This window comes from Leptidea sinapis, chromosome 7 (genome assembly GCF_905404315.1).
Source record: "Leptidea sinapis chromosome 7, ilLepSina1.1, whole genome shotgun sequence".
NCBI lineage: Eukaryota > Metazoa > Arthropoda > Insecta > Lepidoptera > Pieridae > Leptidea > Leptidea sinapis.
This window is the reverse complement of record NC_066271.1, coordinates 5,821,562-5,842,370: the sequence shown is the minus strand read 5'-3', so window position 1 is coordinate 5,842,370 and position 20,809 is coordinate 5,821,562.

Below are 20,809 nucleotides of genomic sequence, written 5' to 3'. Positions count from 1 at the left end.
TCTCTGCACCCCCGAGAACCTCGGACACGATATCCATATTGCTGAAATAATAATTTTGTGCGGCGGCCATCTTGGATTTCAAAAATGATCACAAAATCGTTCTCTGCACCCTCGAAAACCTCGGACACGATATCCATATTTCTGAAATCATAATTTTGTGTGGCTGCTATCTTGGATTTCAAATATGATCACACAATCGTTCTCTGTACCCTCGAGAACCTCTGACATGATATCCATATTGCTGAAATCATTATTTTATGCGGCTGCCATCTTGGATTTCAAATATGATCACACAATCGTTCTCTGCACCCTCGAGAACCTCGGACACGATATCCATATTGCTGAAATCATTATTTTGTGCGGCTGCCATCTTGGATTTCAAATATGATCACACAATCGTTCTCTGCACCCTCGAGAACCTGGGACACGATACCCATATTGTTGAAATCATATTTTTACGTAGCGGCCAAATTATATTTCATAAATGATCCCAAATTCGTTCTCTACACCCTTGCGAAACTCGAACACGATAAACATATTGCTGAAATCATAATTTTGTGCGACGGCCATCTTGGATTTCAAAAATGATCACAAAATCGTTATCTGCACCCTCAACAACCTCGGACACGATATCCATATTGCTGAAATCATAATTTTGTGTGGCTGCCATCTTGGATTTCAAAAATGATCCCAAAATCGTTCTCTGCACCCTCGATAACCTCGGACACGATATCCATATTGCTGAAATCATAATTTTGTGCGGCGGCCATCTTGGATTTCAAATATGATCACACAATCGTTCTCTGCACCCTCGAGAACCTCGGACACGATACCCATATTGTTGAAATAATAATTTTGTGCGGCGGCCATCTTGGATTTCAAATATGATCACACAATCGTTCTCTGCACCCTCGATAACCTCGGACACGATATCCATATTGCTGAAATCATAATTTAGTGCGACGGCCATCTTGGATTTCAAAAATGATCACAAAATCGTTATCTGCACCCTCAAGAACCTCGGACACGATATCCATATTGCTGAAATCATAATTTTGTGCGGCAGCCATCTTGGATTTCAAAAATGATCCCAAAATCGTTCTCTGCACCCCCGAGAACCTCGGACACGATATCCATATTGCTGAAATAATAATTTTGTGCGGCGGCCATCTTGGATTTCAAAAATGATCACAAAATCGTTCTCTGCACCCTCGAAAACCTCGGACACGATATCCATATTTCTGAAATCATAATTTTGTGTGGCTGCTATCTTGGATTTCAAATATGATCACACAATCGTTCTCTGTACCCTCGAGAACCTCTGACATGATATCCATATTGCTGAAATCATTATTTTATGCGGCTGCCATCTTGGATTTCAAATATGATCACACAATCGTTCTCTGCACCCTCGAGAACCTCGGACACGATATCCATATTGCTGAAATCATTATTTTGTGCGGCTGCCATCTTGGATTTCAAATATGATCACACAATCGTTCTCTGCACCCTCGAGAACCTGGGACACGATACCCATATTGTTGAAATCATATTTTTACGTAGCGGCCAAATTATATTTCATAAATGATCCCAAATTCGTTCTCTACACCCTTGCGAAACTCGAACACGATAACCATATTGCTGAAATCATAATTTTGTGCGACGGCCATCTTGGATTTCAAAAATGATCACAAAATCGTTATCTGCACCCTCAACAACCTCGGACACGATATCCATATTGCTGAAATCATAATTTTGTGTGGCTGCCATCTTGGATTTCAAAAATGATCCCAAAATCGTTCTCTGCACCCTCGATAACCTCGGACACGATATCCATATTGCTGAAATCATAGTTTTGTGCGGCGGCCATCTTGGATTTCAAAAATGATCACAAAATCGTTCTCTGCACCCTCGAAAACCTCGGACACGATACCCATATTGTTGAAATAATATTTTTACGCAGCGGCCAACTTGGATTTCATAAATGATCCCAAATTCGTTCTCTACACCCTCGAGAAACTCGGACACGATATCCATATTGCTGAAATCATAATTTTGTGCGACAGCCATCTTGGATTTCAAAAATGATCACAAAATCGTTATCTGCACCCTCAAGAACCTCGGACACGATATCCATATTGCTGAAATCATAATTTTGTGCGGCAGCCATCTTGGATTTCAAAAATGATCCCAAAATCGTTCTCTGCACCCCCGAGAACCTCGGACACGATATCCATATTGCTGAAATAATAATTTTGTGCGGCGGCCATCTTGGATTTCAAATATGATCACACAATCGTTCTCTGCACCCTCGATAACCTCGGACACGATATCCATATTGCTGAAATCATAATTTTGTGCGACGGCCTTCTTGGATTTCAAAAATGATCACAAAATCGTTATCTGCACCCTCAAGAACCTCGGACACGATATCCATATTGCTGAAATCATAATTTTGTGCGGCAGCCATCTTGGATTTCAAAAAAGATCCCAAAATCGTTCTCTGCACCCCCGAGAACCTCGGACACGATATCCATATTGCTGAAATAATTATTTTGTGCGGCGGCCATCTTGGATTTCAAAAATGATCACAAAATCGTTCTCTGCACCCTCGAAAACCTCGGACACGATATCCATATTTCTGAAATCATAATTTTGTGTGGCTGCCATCTTGGATTTCAAATATGATCACAGAATAGTTCTCTGTACCCTCGAGAACCTCGGACATGATATCCATATTGCTGAAATCATTATTTTATGCGGGTGCCATCTTAGATTTCAAATATGATCACACAATCGTTCTCTGCACCCTCGAGAACCTCGGACACGATATCCATATTGCTGAAATCATTATTTTGTGCGGCTGCCATCTTGGATTTCAAATATGATCACACAATCGTTCTCTGCACCCTCGAGAACCTCGGACACGATACCCATATTGTTGAAATCATATTTTTACGCAGCGGCCAACGAGGATTTCATAAATGATCCCAAATTCGTTCTCTACACCCTTGCGAAACTCGAACACGATAACCATATTGCTGAAACCATAATTTTGTGCGACGGCCATCTTGGATTTCAAAAATGATCACAAAATCGTTATCTGCACCCTCAACAACCTCGGACACGATATCCATATTGCTGAAATCATAATTTTGTGTGGCAGCCATCTTGGATTTCAAAAATGATCCCAAAATCGTTCTCTGCACCCTCGAGAACCTCGGACACGATATCCATATTGCTGAAATCATTATTTTGTGCGGCTGCCATCTTGGATTTCAAATATGATCACACAATCGTTCTCTGCACCCTCGAGAACCTCGGACACGATACCCATATTGTTGAAATCATATTTTTACGCAGCGGCCAACTAGGATTTCATAAATGATCCCAAATTCGTTCTCTACACCCTTGCGAAACTCGAACACGATAACCATATTGCTGAAATCATAATTTTGTGCGGCGGCCATCTTGGATTTCAAATATGATCACACAATCGTTCTCTGCACCCTCGATAACCTCGGACACGATATCCATATTGCTGAAATCATAATTTTGTGCGGCACCATCTTGGATTTCAAAAATGATCACAAATCGTTATCTGCACCCTCGAGAACCTCGGACACGATATCCATATCGCTGAAATCATAATTTTGTGCGGCTGCCATCTTGGATTTCAAATATGATCACACAATCGTTCTCTGCACCCTCGAGAACCTCGGACACGATATCCATATTGCTAAAATCATAATTTTGTGTGGCTGCGATCTTGGATTTCAAATATGATCACATAATCGTTCTCTGTACCCTCGAGAACCTCGGACATGATATCCATATTGCTGAAATCATTATTTTATGCGGCTGCCATCTTGGATTTCAAATATGATCACACAATCGTTCTCTGCACCCTCGAGAACCTCGGACACGATATCCATTTTGCTGAAATAATTATTTTGTGTGGCTGCCATCTTGGATTTCAAATATGATCACACAATCGTTCTCTGCACCCTCGAGAACCTCGGACACGATACCCATATTGTTGAAATCATATTTTTACGCAGCGGCCAACTTGGATTTCATAAATGATCCCAAATTCGTTCTCTACACCCTCGAGAAACTCGGACACGATATCCATATTGCTGAAATCATAATTTTGTGCGGCGGCCATCTTGGATTTCAAAAATGATCACAAATCGTTATCTGCACCCTCAAGAACCTCGGACACGATATCCATGTTGCTGAAATCATAATTTTGTGTGGCTGCCATCTTGGATTTCAAATATGATCACACAATAGTTCTCTGTACCCTCGAGAACCTCGGACATGATATCCATATTGCTGAAATCATTATTTTATGCGGGTGCCATCTTGGATTTCAAATATGATCACACAATCGTTCTCTGCACCCTCGAGAACCTCGGACACGATATCCATATTGCTGAAATCATTATTTTGTGCGGCTGCCATCTTGGATTTCATAAATGATCCCAAATTCGTTCTCTACACCCTTGCGAAACTCGAACACGATAACCATATTGCTGAAATCATAATTTTGTGCGACGGCCATCTTGGATTTCAAAAATGATCCCAAAATCGTTCTCTGCACCCCCGAGAACCTCGGACACGATATCCATATTGCTGAAATAATAATTTTGTGCGGCGGCCATCTTGGATTTCAAATATGATCACACAATCGTTCTCTGCACCCTCGATAACCTCGGACACGATATCCATATTGCTGAAATCATAATTTTGTGCGACGGCCATCTTGGATTTCAAAAATGATCACAAAATCGTTATCTGCACCCTCAAGAACCTCGGACACGATATCCATATTGCTGAAATCATAATTTTGTGCGGCAGCCATCTTGGATTTCAAAAAAGATCCCAAAATCGTTCTCTGCACCCCCGAGAACCTCGGACACGATATCCATATTGCTGAAATAATTATTTTGTGCGGCGGCCATCTTGGATTTCAAAAATGATCACAAAATCGTTCTCTGCACCCTCGAAAACCTCGGACACGATATCCATATTGCTGAAATCATAATTTTGTGCGGCGGCCATCTTGGATTTCAAATATGATCACACAATCGTTCTCTGCACCCTCGAGAACCTCGGACACGATACCCATATTGTTGAAATCATATTTTTACGCAGCGGCCAACTTGGATTTCATAAATGATCCCAAATTCGTTCTCTACACCCTTGCGAAACTCGAACACGATAACCGTATAGCTGAAATCATAATTTTGTGCGACGGCCATCTTGGATTTCAAAAATGATCACAAAATCGTTATCTGCACCCTGAACAACCTCGGACACGATATCCATATTGCTGAAATCATAATTTTGTGTGGCAGCCATCTTGGATTTCAAAAATGATCCCAAAATCGTTCTCTGCACCCTCTAGAACCTCGGACACGATATCCATATTGCTGAAATAATAATTTTGTGCGGCGGCCATCTTGGATTTCAAATATGATCACACAATCGTTCTCTGCACCCTCGATAACCTCGGACACGATATCCATATTGCTGAAATCATAATTTTGTGCGACGGCCATCTTGGATTTCAAAAATGATCACAAAATCGTTATCTGCACCCTCAAGAACCTCGGACACGATATCCATATTGCTGAAATCATAATTTTGTGCGGCAGCCATCTTGGATTTCAAAAATGATCCCAAAATCGTTCTCTGCACCCCCGAGAACCTCGGACACGATATCCATATTGCTGAAATAATAATTTTGTGCGGCGGCCATCTTGGATTTCAAAAATGATCACAAAATCGTTCTCTGCACCCTCGAAAACCTCGGACACGATATCCATATTTCTGAAATCATAATTTTGTGTGGCTGCTATCTTGGATTTCAAATATGATCACACAATCGTTCTCTGTACCCTCGAGAACCTCTGACATGATATCCATATTGCTGAAATCATTATTTTATGCGGCTGCCATCTTGAATTTCAAATATGATCACACAATCGTTCTCTGCACCCTCGAGAACCTCGGACACGATATCCATATTGCTGAAATCATTATTTTGTGCGGCTGCCATCTTGGATTTCAAATATGATCACACAATCGTTCTCTGCACCCTCGAGAACCTGGGACACGATACCCATATTGTTGAAATCATATTTTTACGTAGCGGCCAAATTATATTTCATAAATGATCCCAAATTCGTTCTCTACACCCTTGCGAAACTCGAACACGATAAACATATTGCTGAAATCATAATTTTGTGCGACGGCCATCTTGGATTTCAAAAATGATCACAAAATCGTTATCTGCACCCTCAACAACCTCGGACACGATATCCATATTGCTGAAATCATAATTTTGTGTGGCTGCCATCTTGGATTTCAAAAATGATCCCAAAATCGTTCTCTGCACCCTCGATAACCTCGGACACGATATCCATATTGCTGAAATCATAATTTTGTGCGGCGGCCATCTTGGATTTCAAAAATGATCACAAAATCGTTCTCTGCACCCTCGAAAACCTCGGACACGATACCCATATTGTTGAAATAATATTTTTACGCAGCGGCCAACTTGGATTTCATAAATGATCCCAAATTCGTTCTCTACACCCTCGAGAAACTCGGACACGATATCCATATTGCTGAAATCATAATTTTGTGCGACAGCCATCTTGGATTTCAAAAATGATCACAAAATCGTTATCTGCACCCTCAAGAACCTCGGACACGATATCCATATTGCTGAAATCATAATTTTGTGCGGCAGCCATCATGGATTTCAAAAATGATCACAAAATCGTTCTCTGCACCCCCGAGAACCTCGGACACGATATCCATATTGCTGAAATAATAATTTTGTGCGGCGGCCATCTTGGATTTCAAATATGATCACACAATCGTTCTCTGCACCCTCGATAACCTCGGACACGATATCCATATTGCTGAAATCATAATTTTGTGCGACGGCCATCTTGGATTTCAAAAATGATCACAAAATCGTTATCTGCACCCTCAAGAACCTCGGACACGATATCCATATTGCTGAAATCATAATTTTGTGCGGCAGCCATCTTGGATTTCAAAAAAGATCCCAAAATCGTTCTCTGCACCCCCGAGAACCTCGGACACGATATCCATATTGCTGAAATAATTATTTTGTGCGGCGGCCATCTTGGATTTCAAAAATGATCACAAAATCGTTCTCTGCACCCTCGAAAACCTCGGACACGATATCCATATTTCTGAAATCATAATTTTGTGTGACTGCCATCTTGGATTTCAAATATGATCACACAATAGTTCTCTGTACCCTCGAGAACCTCGGACATGATATCCATATTGCTGAAATCATTATTTTATGCGGGTGCCATCTTAGATTTCAAATATGATCACACAATCGTTCTCTGCACCCTCGAGAACCTCGGACACGATATCCATATTGCTGAAATCATTATTTTGTGCGGCTGCCATCTTGGATTTCAAATATGATCACACAATCGTTCTCTGCACCCTCGAGAACCTCGGACACGATACCCATATTGTTGAAATCATATTTTTACGCAGCGGCCAACTAGGATTTCATAAATGATCCCAAATTCGTTCTCTACACCCTTGCGAAACTCGAACACGATAACCATATTGCTGAAATCATAATTTTGTGCGACGGCCATCTTGGATTTCAAAAATGATCACAAAATCGTTATCTGCACCCTCAACAACCTCGGACACGATATCCATATTGCTGAAATCATAATTTTGTGTGGCAGCCATCTTGGATTTCAAAAATGATCCCAAAATCGTTCTCTGCACCCTCGAGAACCTCGGACACGATATCCTATATTGCTGAAATCATTATTTTGTGCGGCTGCCATCTTGGATTTCAAATATGATCACACAATCGTTCTCTGCACCCTCGAGAACCTCGGACACGATACCCATATTGTTGAAATCATATTTTTACGCAGCGGCCAACTAGGATTTCATAAATGATCCCAAATTCGTTCTCTACACCCTTGCGAAACTCGAACACGATAACCATATTGCTGAAATCATAATTTTGTGCGGCGGCCATCTTGGATTTCAAATATGATCACACAATCGTTCTCTGCACCCTCGATAACCTCGGACACGATATCCATATTGCTGAAATCATAATTTTGTGCGGCACCATCTTGGATTTCAAAAATGATCACAAATCGTTATCTGCACCCTCGAGAACCTCGGACACGATATCCATATCGCTGAAATCATAATTTTGTGCGGCTGCCATCTTGGATTTCAAATATGATCACACAATCGTTCTCTGCACCCTCGAGAACCTCGGACACGATATCCATATTGCTAAAATCATAATTTTGTGTGGCTGCGATCTTGGATTTCAAAAATGATCACAAAATCGTTATCTGCACCCTCAACAACCTCGGACACGATATCCATATTGCTGAAATCATAATTTTGTGTGGCAGCCATCTTGGATTTCAAAAATGATCCCAAAATCGTTCTCTGCACCCTCTAGAACCTCGGACACGATATCCATATTGCTGAAATAATATTTTTGTGCGGCGGCCATCTTGGATTTCAAATATGATCACACAATCGTTCTCTGCACCCTCGATAACCTCGGACACGATATCCATATTGCTGAAATCATAATTTTGTGCGACGGCCATCTTGGATTTCAAAAATGATCACAAAATCGTTATCTGCACCCTCAAGAACCTCGGACACGATATCCATATTGCTGAAATCATAATTTTGTGCGGCAGCCATCTTGGATTTCAAAAATGATCCCAAAATCGTTCTCTGCACCCCCGAGAACCTCGGACACGATATCCATATTGCTGAAATAATAATTTTGTGCGGCGGCCATCTTGGATTTCAAAAATGATCACAAAATCGTTCTCTGCACCCTCGAAAACCTCGGACACGATATCCATATTTCTGAAATCATAATTTTGTGTGGCTGCTATCTTGGATTTCAAATATGATCACACAATCGTTCTCTGTACCCTCGAGAACCTCTGACATGATATCCATATTGCTGAAATCATTATTTTATGCGGCTGCCATCTTGGATTTCAAATATGATCACACAATCGTTCTCTGCACCCTCGAGAACCTCGGACACGATATCCATATTGCTGAAATCATTATTTTGTGCGGCTGCCATCTTGGATTTCAAATATGATCACACAATCGTTCTCTGCACCCTCGAGAACCTGGGACACGATACCCATATTGTTGAAATCATATTTTTACGTAGCGGCCAAATTATATTTCATAAATGATCCCAAATTCGTTCTCTACACCCTTGCGAAACTCGAACACGATAACCATATTGCTGAAATCATAATTTTGTGCGACGGCCATCTTGGATTTCAAAAATGATCACAAAATCGTTATCTGCACCCTCAACAACCTCGGACACGATACCCATATTGTTGAAATAATATTTTTACGCAGCGGCCAACTTTGATTTCATAAATGATCCCAAATTCGTTCTCTACACCCTCGAGAAACTCGGACACGATATCCATATTGCTGAAATCATAATTTTGTGCGACGGCCATCTTGGATTTCAAAAATGATCACAAAATCGTTATCTGCACCCTCAAGAACCTCGGACACGATATCCATATTGCTGAAATCATAATTTTGTGCGGCAGCCATCTTGGATTTCAAAAATGATCCCAAAATCGTTCTCTGCACCCCCGAGAACCTCGGACACGATATCCATATTGCTGAAATAATAATTTTGTGCGGCGGCCATCTTGGATTTCAAATATGATCACACAATCGTTCTCTGCACCCTCGATAACCTCGGACACGATATCCATATTGCTGAAATCATAATTTTGTGCGACGGCCATCTTGGATTTCAAAAATGATCACAAAATCGTTATCTGCACCCTCAAGAACCTCGGACACGATATCCATATTGCTGAAATCATAATTTTGTGCGGCAGCCATCTTGGATTTCAAAAAAGATCCCAAAATCGTTCTCTGCACCCCCGAGAACCTCGGACACGATATCCATATTGCTGAAATAATTATTTTGTGCGGCGGCCATCTTGTATTTCAAAAATGATCACAAAATCGTTCTCTGCACCCTCGAAAACCTCGGACACGATATCCATATTTCTGAAATCATAATTTTGTGTGGCTGCCATCTTGGATTTCAAATATGATCACACAATAGTTCTCTGTACCCTCGAGAACCTCGGACATGATATCCATATTGCTGAAATCATTATTTTATGCGGGTGCCATCTTAGATTTCAAATATGATCACACAATCGTTCTCTGCACCCTCGAGAACCTCGGACACGATATCCATATTGCTGAAATCATTATTTTGTGCGGCTGCCATCTTGGATTTCAAATATGATCACACAATCGTTCTCTGCACCCTCGAGAACCTCGGACACGATACCCATATTGTTGAAATCATATTTTTACGCAGCGGCCAACTAGGATTTCATAAATGATCCCAAATTCGTTCTCTACACCCTTGCGAAACTCGAACACGATAACCATTTTGCTGAAATCATAATTTTGTGCGACGGCCATCTTGGATTTCAAAAATGATCACAAAATCGTTATCTGCACCCTCGAGAACCTCGGACACGATACCCATATTGTTGAAATCATATTTTTACGCAGCGGCCAACTAGGATTTCATAAATGATCCCAAATTCGTTCTCTACACCCTTGCGAAACTCGAACACGATAACCATATTGCTGAAATCATAATTTTGTGCGACGGCCATCTTGGATTTCAAAAATGATCACAAAATCGTTATCTGCACCCTCAACAACCTCGGACACGATATCCATATTGCTGAAATCATAATTTTGTGTGGCAGCCATCTTGGATTTCAAAAATGATTCCTAAAATCGTTCTCTGCACCCTCGAGAACCTCGGACACGATATCCATATTGCTGAAATCATAATTTTGTGCGACGGCCATCTTGGATTTCAAAAATGATCACAAAATCGTTATCTGCACCCTCAAGAACCTCGGACACGATATCCATATTGCTGAAATCATAATTTTGTGCGGCAGCCATCTTGGATTTCAAAAATGATCCCAAAATCGTTCTCTGCACCCCCGAGAACCTCGGACACGATATCCATATTGCTGAAATAATAATTTTGTGCGGCGGCCATCTTGGATTTCAAATATGATCACACAATCGTTCTCTGCACCCTCGATAACCTCGGACACGATATCCATATTGCTGAAATCATAATTTTGTGCGACGGCCATCTTGGATTTCAAATATGATCACACAATCGTTCTCTGCACCCTCGAGAACCTCGGACACGATACCCATATTGTTGAAATCATATTTTTACGCTGCGGCCAACTAGGATTTCATAAATGATCCCAAATTCGTTCTCTACACCCTTGCGAAACTCGAACACGATAACCATATTGCTGAAATCATAATTTTGTGCGGCGGCCATCTTGGATTTCAAATATGATCACACAATCGTTCTCTGCACCCTCGATAACCTCGGACACGATATCCATATTGCTGAAATCATAATTTTGTGCGGCACCATCTTGGATTTCAAAAATGATCACAAATCGTTATCTGCACCCTCGAGAACCTCGGACACGATATCCATATCGCTGAAATCATAATTTTGTGCGGCTGCCATCTTGGATTTCAAATATGATCACACAATCGTTCTCTGCACCCTCGAGAACCTCGGACACGATATCCATATTGCTAAAATCATAATTTTGTGTGGCTGCGATCTTGGATTTCAAATATGATCACACAATCGTTCTCTGTACCCTCGAGAACCTCGGACATGATATCCATATTGCTGAAATCATTATTTTATGCGGCTGCCATCTTGGATTTCAATTATGATCACACAATCGTTCTCTGCACCCTCGAGAACCTCGGACACGATATCCATTTTGCTGAAATAATTATTTTGTGTGGCTGCCATCTTGGATTTCAAATATGATCACACAATCGTTCTCTGCACCCTCGAGAACCTCGGACACGATACCCATATTGTTGAAATCATATTTTTACGCAGCGGCCAACTTGGATTTCATAAATGATCCCAAATTCGTTCTCTACACCCTTCAGAAACTCGGACACGATATCCATATTGCTGAAATCATAATTTTGTGCGGCGGCCATCTTGGATTTCAAAAATGATCACAAAATCGTTATCTGCACCCTCAAGAACCTCGGACACGATATCCATGTTGCTGAAATCATAATTTTGTGCGGCAGCCATCTTGGATTTCAAAAATGATCCCAAAATCATTCTCTGCACCCCCGAGAACCTCGGACACGATATCCATATTGCTGAAATAATAATTTTGTGCGGCGGCCATCTTGGATTTCAAAAATGATCACAAAATCGTTATCTGCACCCTCAAGAAACTCGGACACGATATCCATATTGCTGAAATCATAATTTTGTGCGGCAGCCATCTTGGATTTCAAAAATGATCCCAAAATCGTTCTCTGCACCCCCGAGAACCTCGGACACGATATCCATATTGTTGAAATAATATTTTTACGCAGCGGCCAACTTGGATTTCATAAATGATCCCAAATTCGTTCACTACACCCTTGCGAAACTCGAACACGATAACCATATTGCTGAAATCATAATTTTGTGCGACGGCCATCTTGGATTTCAAAAATGATCACAAAATCGTTATCTGCACCCTCAACAACCTCGGACACGATATCCATATTGCTGAAATAATATTTTTGTGCGGCGGCCATCTTGGATTTCAAATATGATCACACAATCGTTCTCTGCACCCTCGATAACCTCGGACACGATATCCATATTGCTGAAATCATAATTTTGTGCGACGGCCATCTTGGATTTCAAAAATGATCACAAAATCGTTATCTGCACCCTCAAGAACCTCGGACACGATATCCATATTGCTGAAATCATAATTTTGTGCGGCAGCCATCTTGGATTTCAAAAATGATCCCAAAATCGTTCTCTGCACCCCCGAGAACCTCGGACACGATACCCATATTGTTGAAATCATATTTTTACGCAGCGGCCAACTAGGATTTCATAAATGATCCCAAATTCGTTCTCTACACCCTTGCGAAACTCGAACACGATAACCATATTGCTGAAATCATAATTTTGTGCGACGGCCATCTTGGATTTCAAAAATGATCACAAAATCGTTATCTGCACCCTCAACAACCTCGGACACGATATCCATATTGCTGAAATCATAATTTTGTGCGGCGGCCATCTTGGATTTCAAAAATGATCACAAATCGTTATCTGCACCCTCAAGAACCTCGGACACGATATCCATGTTGCTGAAATCATAATTTTGTGCGGCAGCCATCTTGGATTTCAAAAATGATCCCAAAATCATTCTCTGCACCCCCGAGAACCTCGGACACGATATCCATATTGCTGAAATAATAATTTTGTGCGGCGGCCATCTTGGATTTCAAATATGATCACACAATCGTTCTCTGCACCCTCGATAACCTCGGACACGATATCCATATTGCTGAAATCATAATTTTGTGCGGCGGCCATCTTGGATTTCAAAAATGATCACAAAATCGTTCTCTGCACCCTCGAAAACCTCGGACACGATACCCATATTGTTGAAATAATATTTTTACGCAGCGGCCAACTTGGATTTCATAAATGATCCCAAATTCGTTCTCTACACCCTCGAGAAACTCGGACACGATATCCATATTGCTGAAATCATAATTTTGTGCGACGGCCATCTTGGATTTCAAAAATGATCACAAAATCGTTATCTGCACCCTCAAGAACCTCGGACACGATATCCATATTGCTGAAATCATAATTTTGTGCGGCAGCCATCTTGGATTTCAAAAATGATCCCAAAATCGTTCTCTGCACCCCCGAGAACCTCGGACACGATATCCATATTGCTGAAATAATAATTTTGTGCGGCGGCCATCTTGGATTTCAAATATGATCACACAATCGTTCTCTGCACCCTCGATAACCTCGGACACGATATCCATATTGCTGAAATCATAATTTTGTGCGACGGCCATCTTGGATTTCAAAAATGATCACAAAATCGTTATCTGCACCCTCAAGAACCTCGGACACGATATCCATATTGCTGAATTCATCAATATCATATCATCATCTTGGATTTCAAATATGATCACACAATCGTTCTCTGTACCCTCGAGAACCTCTGACATGATATCCATATTGCTGAAATCATTATTTTATGCGGCTGCCATCTTGGATTTCAAATATGATCACACAATCGTTCTCTGCACCCTCGAAAACCTCGGACACGATATCCATATTTCTGAAATCATATTTTTACGCAGCGGCCAACTAGGATTTCATAAATGATCCCAAATTCGTTCTCTACACCCTTGCGAAACTCGAACACGATAACCATATTGCTGAAATCATAATTTTGTGCGACGGCCATCTTGGATTTCAAAAATGATCACAAAATCGTTATCTGCACCCTCAACAACCTCGGACACGATATCCATATTGCTGAAATCATAATTTTGTGCGGCGGCCATCTTGGATTTCAAAAATGATCACAAATCGTTATCTGCACCCTCAAGAACCTCGGACACGATATCTATGTTGCTGAAATCATAATTTTGTGCGGCAGCCATCTTGGATTTCAAAAATGATCCCAAAATCATTCTCTGCACCCCCGAGAACCTCGGACACGATATCCATATTGCTGAAATAATAATTTTGTGCGGCGGCCATCTTGGATTTCAAAAATGATCACACAATCGTTATCTGCACCCTCAACAACCTCGGACACGATATCCATATTGCTGAAATCATAATTTTGTGTGGCAGCCATCTTGGTTTTCATAAATGATCCCAAAATCGTTCTCTGCACCCTCTAGAACCTCGGACACGATATCCATATTGCTGAAATAATAATTTTGTGCGGCGGCCATCTTGGATTTCAAATATGATCACACAATCGTTCTCTGCACCCTCGATAACCTCGGACACGATATCCATATTGCTGAAATCATAATTTTGTGCGACGGCCATCTTGGATTTCAAAAATGATCACAAAATCGTTATCTGCACCCTCAAGAACCTCGGACACGATATCCATATTGCTGAAATCATAATTTTGTGCGGCAGCCATCTTGGATTTCAAAAATGATCCCAAAATCGTTCTCTGCACCCCCGAGAACCTCGGACACGATATCCATATTGCTGAAATAATAATTTTGTGCGGCGGCCATCTTGGATTTCAAAAATGATCACAAAATCGTTCTCTGCACCCTCGAAAACCTCGGACACGATATCCATATTTCTGAAATCATAATTTTGTGTGGCTGCCATCTTGGATTTCAAATATGATCACACAATCGTTCTCTGCACCCTCGAGAACCTGGGACACGATACCCATATTGTTGAAATCATATTTTTACGTAGCGGCCAAATTATATTTCATAAATGATCCCAAATTCGTTCTCTACACCCTTGCGAAACTCGAACACGATAACCATATTGCTGAAATCATAATTTTGTGCGACGGCCATCTTGGATTTCAAAAATGATCACAAAATCGTTATCTGCACCCTCAACAACCTCGGACACGATATCCATATTGCTGAAATCATAATTTTGTGTGGCTGCCATCTTGGATTTCAAAAATGATCCCAAAATCGTTCTCTGCACCCTCGATAACCTCGGACACGATATCCATATTGCTGAAATCATAATTTTGTGCGGCGGCCATCTTGGATTTCAAAAATGATCACAAAATCGTTCTCTGCACCCTCGAAAACCTCGGACACGATACCCATATTGTTGAAATAATATTTTTACGCAGCGGCCAACTTTGATTTCATAAATGATCCCAAATTCGTTCTCTACACCCTCGAGAAACTCGGACACGATATCCATATTGCTGAAATCATAATTTTGTGCGACGGCCATCTTGGATTTCAAAAATGATCACAAAATCGTTATCTGCACCCTCAAGAACCTCGGACACGATATCCATATTGCTGAAATCATAATTTTGTGCGGCAGCCATCTTGGATTTCAAAAATGATCCCAAAATCGTTCTCTGCACCCCCGAGAACCTCGGACACGATATCCATATTGCTGAAATAATAATTTTGTGCGGCGGCCATCTTGGATTTCAAATATGATCACACAATCGTTCTCTGCACCCTCGATAACCTCGGACACGATATCCATATTGCTGAAATCATAATTTTGTGCGACGGCCATCTTGGATTTCAAAAATGATCACAAAATCGTTATCTGCACCCTCAAGAACCTCGGACACGATATCCATATTGCTGAAATCATAATTTTGTGCGGCAGCCATCTTGGATTTCAAAAATGATCCCAAAATCATTCTCTGCACTCTCGAGAATCTCGGACACGATATCCATATTGCTGAAATAATAATTTTGTGCGGCGGCCATCTTGTATTTCAAAAATGATACCAAAATCGTTCTCTGCACCCTCGAAAACCTCGGACACGATATCCATATTTCTGAAATCATAATTTTGTGTGGCTGCCATCTTGGATTTCAAATATGATCACACAATAGTTCTCTGTACCCTCGAGAACCTCGGACATGATATCCATATTGCTGAAATCATTATTTTATGCGGGTGCCATCTTAGATTTCAAATATGATCACACAATCGTTCTCTGCACCCTCGAGAACCTCGGACACGATATCCATATTGCTGAAATCATTATTTTGTGCGGCTGCCATCTTGGATTTCAAATATGATCACACAATCGTTCTCTGCACCCTCGAGAACCTCGGACACGATACCCATATTGTTGAAATCATATTTTTACGCAGCGGCCAACTAGGATTTCATAAATGATCCCAAATTCGTTCTCTACACCCTTGCGAAACTCGAACACGATAACCATATTGCTGAAATCATAATTTTGTGCGACGGCCATCTTGGATTTCAAAAATGATCACAAAATCGTTATCTGCACCCTCGAGAACCTCGGACACGATACCCATATTGTTGAAATCATATTTTTACGCAGCGGCCAACTAGGATTTCATAAATGATCCCAAATTCGTTCTCTACACCCTTGCGAAACTCGAACACGATAACCATATTGCTGAAATCATAATTTTGTGCGACGGCCATCTTGGATTTCAAAAATGATCACAAAATCGTTATCTGCACCCTCAACAACCTCGGACACGATATCCATATTGCTGAAATCATAATTTTGTGTGGCAGCCATCTTGGATTTCAAAAATGATTCCTAAAATCGTTCTCTGCACCCTCGAGAACCTCGGACACGATATCCATATTGCTGAAATCATAATTTTGTGCGACGGCCATCTTGGATTTCAAAAATGATCACAAAATCGTTATCTGCACCCTCAAGAACCTCGGACACGATATCCATATTGCTGAAATCATAATTTTGTGCGGCAGCCATCTTGGATTTCAAAAATGATCCCAAAATCGTTCTCTGCACCCCCGAGAACCTCGGACACGATATCCATATTGCTGAAATAATAATTTTGTGCGGCGGCCATCTTGGATTTCAAATATGATCACACAATCGTTCTCTGCACCCTCGATAACCTCGGACACGATATCCATATTGCTGAAATCATAATTTTGTGCGACGGCCATCTTGGATTTCAAATATGATCACACAATCGTTCTCTGCACCCTCGAGAACCTCGGACACGATACCCATATTGTTGAAATCATATTTTTACGCTGCGGCCAACTAGGATTTCATAAATGATCCCAAATTCGTTCTCTACACCCTTGCGAAACTCGAACACGATAACCATATTGCTGAAATCATAATTTTGTGCGGCGGCCATCTTCGATTTCAAATATGATCACACAATCGTTCTCTGCACCCTCGATAACCTCGGACACGATATCCATATTGCTGAAATCATAATTTTGTGCGGCACCATCTTGGATTTCAAAAATGATCACAAATCGTTATCTGCACCCTCGAGAACCTCGGACACGATATCCATATCGCTGAAATCATAATTTTGTGCGGCTGACATCTTGGATTTCAAATATGATCACACAATCGTTCTCTGCACCCTCGAGAACCTCGGACACGATATCCATATTGCTAAAATCATAATTTTGTGTGGCTGCGATCTTGGATTTCAAATATGATCACACAATCGTTCTCTGTACCCTCGAGAACCTCGGACATGATATCCATATTGCTGAAATCATTATTTTATGCGGCTGCCATCTTGGATTTCAATTATGATCACACAATCGTTCTCTGCACCCTCGAGAACCTCGGACACGATATCCATTTTGCTGAAATAATTATTTTGTGTGGCTGCCATCTTGGATTTCAAATATGATCACACAATCGTTCTCTGCACCCTCGAGAACCTCGGACACGATACCCATATTGTTGAAATCATATTTTTACGCAGCGGCCAACTTGGATTTCATAAATGATCCCAAATTCGTTCTCTACACCCTTCAGAAACTCGGACACGATATCCATATTGCTGAAATCATAATTTTGTGCGGCGGCCATCTTGGATTTCAAAAATGATCACAAAATCGTTATCTGCACCCTCAAGAACCTCGGACACGATATCCATGTTGCTGAAATCATAATTTTGTGCGGCAGCCATCTTGGATTTCAAAAATGATCCCAAAATCATTCTCTGCACCCCCGAGAACCTCGGACACGATATCCATATTGCTGAAATAATAATTTTGTGCGGCGGCCATCTTGGATTTCAAAAATGATCACAAAATCGTTATCTGCACCCTCAAGAAACTCGGACACGATATCCATATTGCTGAAATCATAATTTTGTGCGGCAGCCATCTTGGATTTCAAAAATGATCCCAAAATCGTTCTCTGCACCCCCGAGAACCTCGGACACGATATCCATATTGTTGAAATAATATTTTTACGCAGCGGCCAACTTGGATTTCATAAATGATCCCAAATTCGTTCACTACACCCTTGCGAAACTCGAACACGATAACCATATTGCTGAAATCATAATTTTGTGCGACGGCCATCTTGGATTTCAAAAATGATCACAAAATCGTTATCTGCACCCTCAACAACCTCGGACACGATATCCATATTGCTGAAATAATATTTTTGTGCGGCGGCCATCTTGGATTTCAAATATGATCACACAATCGTTCTCTGCACCCTCGATAACCTCGGACACGATATCCATATTGCTGAAATCATAATTTTGTGCGACGGCCATCTTGGATTTCAAAAATGATCACAAAATCGTTATCTGCACCCTCAAGAACCTCGGACACGATATCCATATTGCTGAAATCATAATTTTGTGCGGCAGCCATCTTGGATTTCAAAAATGATCCCAAAATCGTTCTCTGCACCCCCGAGAACCTCGGACACGATACCCATATTGTTGAAATCATATTTTTACGCAGCGGCCAACTAGGATTTCATAAATGATCCCAAATTCGTTCTCTACACCCTTGCGAAACTCGAACACGATAACCATATTGCTGAAATCATAATTTTGTGCGACGGCCATCTTGGATTTCAAAAATGATCACAAAATCGTTATCTGCACCCTCAACAACCTCGGACACGATATCCATATTGCTGAAATCATAATTTTGTGCGGCGGCCATCTTGGATTTCAAAAATGATCACAAATCGTTATCTGCACCCTCAAGAACCTCGGACACGATATCCATGTTGCTGAAATCATAATTTTGTGCGGCAGCCATCTTGGATTTCAAAAATGATCCCAAAATCATTCTCTGCACCCCCGAGAACCTCGGACACGATATCCATATTGCTGAAATAATAATTTTGTGCGGCGGCCATCTTGGATTTCAAATATGATCACACAATCGTTCTCTGCACCCTCGATAACCTCGGACACGATATCCATATTGCTGAAATCATAATTTTGTGCGGCGGCCATCTTGGATTTCAAAAATGATCACAAAATCGTTCTCTGCACCCTCGAAAACCTCGGACACGATACCCATATTGTTGAAATAATATTTTTACGCAGCGGCCAACTTGGATTTCATAAATGATCCCAAATTCGTTCTCTACACCCTCGAGAAACTCGGACACGATATCCATATTGCTGAAATCATAATTTTGTGCGACGGCCATCTTGGATTTCAAAAATGATCACAAAATCGTTATCTGCACCCTCAAGAACCTCGGACACGATATCCATATTGCTGAAATCATAATTTTGTGCGGCAGCCATCTTGGATTTCAAAAATGATCCCAAAATCGTTCTCTGCACCCCCGAGAACCTCGGACACGATATCCATATTGCTGAAATAATAATTTTGTGCGGCGGCCATCTTGGATTTCAAATATGATCACACAATCGTTCTCTGCACCCTCGATAACCTCGGACACGATATCCATATTGCTGAAATCATAATTTTGTGCGACGGCCATCTTGGATTTCAAAAATGATCACAAAATCGTTATCTGCACCCTCAAGAACCTCGGACACGATATCCATATTGCTGAATTCATCAATATCATATCATCATCTTGGATTTCAAATATGATCACAAAATCGTTATCTGCACCCTCAAGAACCTCGGACACGATATCCATATTGCTGAAATCATAATTTTGTGCGGCAGCCATCTTGGATTTCAAAAATGATCCCAAAATCGTTCTCTGCACCCCCGAGAACCTCGGACACGATATCCATATTTCTGAAATCATATTTTTACGCAGCGGCCAACTAGGATTTCATAAATGATCCCAAATTCGTTCTCTACACCCTTGCGAAACTC